This window comes from Rutidosis leptorrhynchoides, chromosome 11 (assembly GCF_046630445.1).
Source record: "Rutidosis leptorrhynchoides isolate AG116_Rl617_1_P2 chromosome 11, CSIRO_AGI_Rlap_v1, whole genome shotgun sequence".
Lineage (NCBI taxonomy): Eukaryota > Viridiplantae > Streptophyta > Magnoliopsida > Asterales > Asteraceae > Rutidosis > Rutidosis leptorrhynchoides.
In genome coordinates this window covers 163,965,211-163,971,210 of record NC_092343.1, presented here as the reverse complement: position 1 = coordinate 163,971,210, position 6,000 = coordinate 163,965,211, and positions in this window count along the sequence as shown.

Below are 6,000 nucleotides of genomic sequence, written 5' to 3'. Positions count from 1 at the left end.
AAGAGGTGACTGCCTAGCCCTCGCCGGTACAAGTTTATACTGATAAACGGCCAATGAGTAGATGGCATAAACACGCGTGACTGCACGGTGTACATGCCAAAACTAAACAAATGTATTTCTAGGTATACATATGAAGATATGAACTAGTTCAACTCAAGAAAAATATACAAAATACTTGAAATTAACATTTCACCAACAACTGTACGCGAATAATTACAAGTTTAACCCAAAAATGCACAACCGTGCAGTACAAATTTTCAGAAATTAAAATCCAAGAGCTGCTGAACGGTCGTGTCGTCATTGGCACAAAGGTCCTCAAAGCTGCCAAAATGAATTTCCTTCAAAGCATTTGCAGCAGCCTGAACCGACTCCATGGAAGATGGATTCAACTTCTGAGCAATCTCGGAATGAAAGGAGGTAACCCCACTAGCGTGATGCTTCTGCATCAACATGACAACATGAGTAAAGTGGGCCGACGCGACGCTGTTCAAATAATCCTGAAAAGGCACCTTTACAGTAGGTGAATTGATAGCTTTTTTCAGAACAGCAGGGAAAGTGCCACGCAAACGTTTGCACTCTTCTCGAGCAGCAGCACACTTTTCTTGAGCAACAGCAAGCTCACTCTCCTTCTGGCCGAGTCCCTCCTTAGCCACCCTCAGCTGAGTCTCCAAACTCTGGACAGCTTCCCGGGCAAGTGGATCCTGAGATAACTCGAGACGGGCTTCTAAAAGTTGGCGCTCCAAGTCTGCCACTCGCCTCTCCCTGTTAAACCCTTCTTGAATAAGCGTATTCAACGCCATCAATGCCCGAGTGCGAATAGCCATAGATTCTTTGCAAGAAAGGGCAGACGTCGACTGGGTAAGGGAGGAAGAAACCCCTTTTTCCAGAAAGCTTACACAACTAGGATAGTTAATATCCAATTGAGAAAAAGCACGAACAAGATCATCACCAATAGGCACCCGGAAGTGCATTTCATCAATGCTCTCCAGGTCAAACTGTTCAGCATCACTTATGTTCAAAGGCTCCGTCTCGATCACAGACGGCTCAGCAGTGACTGCAAAAATAAATAAAAAAGAAATAGTCAGAGACAAATCAAACTGTTTATTACCTAAAAGAAAAGCAATGAGAGAAGAGATGTTCGTTTTAACGAAACAAGAATTACCTTTAGCTTTCTTCCTAAGATGAGGAAGCTCGTGAATTTTCCTCTTCACCACTAAATTATCACCCGGAACCTCAGGACCGGGAAGATCCAAGCCAGCACCATCACCAACATTGTGCTCCAAATCCTGCGGCACAACATCCGGCTCCTCCCCAGGATTCACCGGGACACTCTCCACCTGGATGTCTGAAAGGTCACCAAAAAACAAAAAGGTAGCAAACTCCATCACTGTTGTATAAACATCAAACGAAAACAAGGTTAGTGTGCGATAAATTAACCTAGCAGCGTAACAGTTGGCTGGGATCAGTCTTCACCTGCCCCATTAAAACGAAGAATAGGTTTAGTGTTCGGGTCTGGCCATTGGTGGCTAATCCCGCCTAATACGAGCATATCCTCTGGATATGGACGTTGTGGATACTCAAACCCCCGAATAGCCTCTATACATGCCTTCTCGGCAGCATTTAGAGTCGGAATTTTGTTGACTCTTTTCTTTACGTCAACTGCCCATTCGCACAGCTTAACGAATCGTGGTGGCAGTCCTTCCCTATCAACAAAAAAGAAAGATTCCCGCCACTCTTTTAACGACGTGTCCATATCCCCAGTAAACTTGATTCCTGCTCTACGTTTGATAGTGAACCATCCAGTTTCGGACTTCGAAACAATAAAACAGAATCGGAACAAATGGAAGGAAGGAAGAATGTGATAGTAGTTGAAATACATCTCCCACATTACCAATTTCTGGTACGCATGAGGATGTACCTGTGCAGGCGCTATGCCATAATGATCGAAGAATTGGTACATGAACTCAGAATAGGGCAATCGAAAGTTGCCCACGCTAATGGTATAACCATAAAAGGTAACCATTCCTGGAGGAGGCTTATGGGCCCTATGAGTAGCATCAGGCACCCTCAACGAATAACGAGATAAAAAGGGGTACTTTTGTACCATCTCGTCAAGATACTCATGGCATACTAGACTCTTAATATCATTAACATTTACAGAAGATCTACCAGAAGTTTCGGGAACATCTACACTAGCAGAAGTGGAAGACTGATCCGCCATATGAACGAAAACAAAAAAAAAATAAGTAAAAGAAGAAGGAAATAGAAAAGGTACCTTTTTCGTAAGAAAACTGTTGGTTTTTGGAGAAGAAGCATTTAGGGCTCAAAGGCTGTAAAAAGTAAAAATATCGAAAAAAGGACACTATTTATAGGTTTTAAGAAAACTGATCCAACGGTCCAGATCAAAAGATGGATCGACAAAAAGTAATGATTAAAAGGGCAAAAGAAAATCTCTCGAACGCCGTTCCAAAAGTTGAAAAACGGAAAGAACACGAAAAGGGAGGCGCATTTGCAGAAATTGTCTTTTCATGCTAACAAGCATTAAATGCACATCCAATCAGGAAGCGTGGCTTTGTCTCGAAAGTTTGACAACGGTAACCATTCCGGCTACCCTCATCAAACTGGGGGGACTTGATGATACGCATAACGATCCGTCTCAAAACAGGCAATCGTCTCGGCAAAAACCATACCCTGCACTACGCGTCCCGGTTTGCCAACTCCTTTTCTCGTAATCCGTCTAGCCGATTCCCGGACACTCTACCATGTCGAACAAATGGCAAGACTAAGAACCTGGACGACATACATGTAACCGGCACCTTGCAGCCGGTCAAGATAGTCATAACTAGGCACCACAAAGCTAATCGTCACAATCGTGACCAAGAAGAAACACTTCCCAAGTATTTGGCATGACCTACCCGGCTAAACTGAGAGCATCGTAATTCCTTAACCGACACCAACGTCTCATTGCACTAAACCGGCATACGGACACTCCCGGGACAAGCACGTGGTCCCAGAACAAGAGCGTGTCACCTCGGAGCTGTCACTTCATCCCGAAATGACCACTTGATCATGGAACAAGAACGCGAGCAAGTCGCGTGCCACGTCAGCCCGTGAATATAGGAAAGTTCGTTAGAATCTGTTATTCCCCACAAAAGGGACAGGTGCCACGTCACCCCTCGAGATTGGAAAAGTTTGTAACAACTATGAAAGGGACATGTGCCACGTCATCATTCCCTCCATAACATCTATAAATACACAAGTGAAATGATTCACTTACACAACACTGGATGCTTTAACGTTACTCTGCCCAAATCAATTGCGATAACGTTACTCCAGTCATTAACTTAATTCCGACCAGTGCTCCGATCACCATCCGAGTTAATCCACACTAAGATATTAACTTATTCGATTCTGATCGAATAAGGTTAATTCACTTGGTTGTTTTACGCCCTTGGAATCCAGTATCCAAATCGGGGTTTGCACAATTATTGGAGTTAAAACAATCAACCTACTCTTTTTCCCAAATTAAGCACTCAAACCCGAAATCTAATCACACTTAACGATTTTGGTTTGATCATAGGCAAAGAACATTTCATACTCTCTTTTCAAAGTAATCATCTTGTTCTGCCTTACCTCACCCATACCCTCATAGGTGACATCTAGATAGTCTATCATAAGCTTAGCATTCAGCTTTCCCTTAATCAGTTTAAACAATGGGTTAGGCAATGTTATAGCTAACATGGTTCTGATCTTAGGGTCAAGTCCAACACGACTTTTGTCCTCAGCAACCCATTCAGATGGGGAAAGAACAACCTCTCTACCAGGAAGGAACATCAGGAGCGTCAGCAGTAGCTGGAACACTTGCAATAGTCTCAGTTGGGACATATGGACCATCTGTGGCAATGCCAGGCATGAGTGGGTCAATAGACTCAAGATGAAGCATGAACCTTGTCTTCCAAGTTTCATACTCCCCTTCATTAAATTTGGGTGGTCTATTGGTTAAGTCATTTTCAAGGTAAGCTGTATTTGAGTATGCAGCCATGTGAGAATTCAGATCCAAGATATTAAATTATCAAGAATGAAGCTCTGATACCAGTTGTTGGTCCCTTGATAAACAACATGAGTATTGTAGAGGAGGTGAATACAATTTCTTTTAATTAACTTAACAGTTAAACACGATTTAGTATTCAAGCAAGTAAATTAAGTAGAGTCACAGGTAAGTTTTCAGCAGTTTATTCTTTATTGATTAAATCATAAAGAATTACAACTATCCTTGGTGGAATGATAGTTGGTTGATACAGATTTACCTAAATTATAGCTATGAGGATAACTTAAAGCTATTACATGTTTTGGACTCTAAATAATAAAACCCACACCACTAGTTTTTACAATAGAAGATACATCAATTTATAGTAGTCATATTATCCGTGTAATTATTCCATTGTCCACTGGTACATAGGATGTCTGTACTTGTGGGGACAATTGTGTCAGAGAGCGTGCTCCCTTCTTTCCTCTTTGGTAGCCATTTGCAGGAACATCCCTATTCGGTTTGGCACCACTATTTGTTTAAACAAATAGAATGTTGTGTTCCCTAGACGTTGACAAAGGATAACCCATGTCTGCACATGCGTTAAACTTCTGCATCCCCACGTGGTCTTGTAAGGTCACTTGTCAGCCGCCGATGCGTATCCTTTTCTGTTCAACTTTGTCTTTGACTTCTGTTGAATAGTACGATTGATGTAGACCACTCAGGAAACCACTATGCTTGTAATGGAGCATAGCTGTCTTGTGTTGTATGCTGCTTACCAGGTATACTGGTTCTTCTCATGCTGAGTTCCTTGATATTCTTGAATTGCTGGGTACACATCATGTGCCTATTCGAAGAATACTCTCTACCTTGTGCTGGTAGACTAGGTAGCATACTAAACACTTGACATAGCAATATTTGTTGTCTATACATAAACAAACTTGTGTTGGCTGCAAATAATATTTTAATGCCAATAAATTCTGTTTTGTCATAATTAAATCCTCAATTACTTTGGGGACTCAACAATTATACATTCTGAAGTTTGATGTTTGGACTTCTCCTATTACTAGCATGAGTGATTTTAAATATTATGTCATCTTTCTTGATCATTATACACATTATTTGTGGGTTTATCCATTGCGACACAAATCTGAAGTTTTTGACAAGTTTTTACATTTCACATAAAATGTTCAAAATCAATTTAAATGTACTATAAAATCTTTTCAGTGTGATAATGGTGGTGAGTACGATAACAACACATTTCATGACTTCTTTGCCAAAAATGGTATCCTTTTTTCGTTTTTTATGCCCACACACATCTCAACAAAACGGAAAATCTGAACGAATGTTGCGCACTATTAACAACACTATCCGTACACTTTTATTTCATGCTTGTCTTCCTCCTACATATTAGGCGAAGGCTCTCCATATGTCCACCCATCTACTCAACATCCTACCATCTTCGACCATTCAAAATGACACCCATCATTATCGCCTTTCCCCTACCTAACCACTCCCCATAAACTCGCCTAACGATCTACGCCATGTATATTCCTCGATTATCCATCAGACCATCGTGGTTTCTATTGTCTTAACATATCCAATCATAAAATCATCATCTCTCGTCAGGTCGTATTTAACGAAACTGTTTTCCCTTTTAGCTCGGTTACTCCAACTAACTCTCCATCATATGACTTTTTAGAAGATCCTTCCCCTTCATTACGTCCAGCATTTCAGCCTGTCTCTCCAGTTCTGTCCTCGGATGCGGCCTCCTCATCACAGAGTGACACACCTCCACTTACCTCCACTACAAATTCCCCTACCACACCTCCAGCCACCTCACCATCTCCGACACCTTCTACCACCCATGATCACTCGTGGCAAACACGGGATAACTAAACCCATAACCCGACTTAACTTACATACTACTACCTCACCATCAGTGGCCAGTCTTACTTACAGGCTCTTAAGGA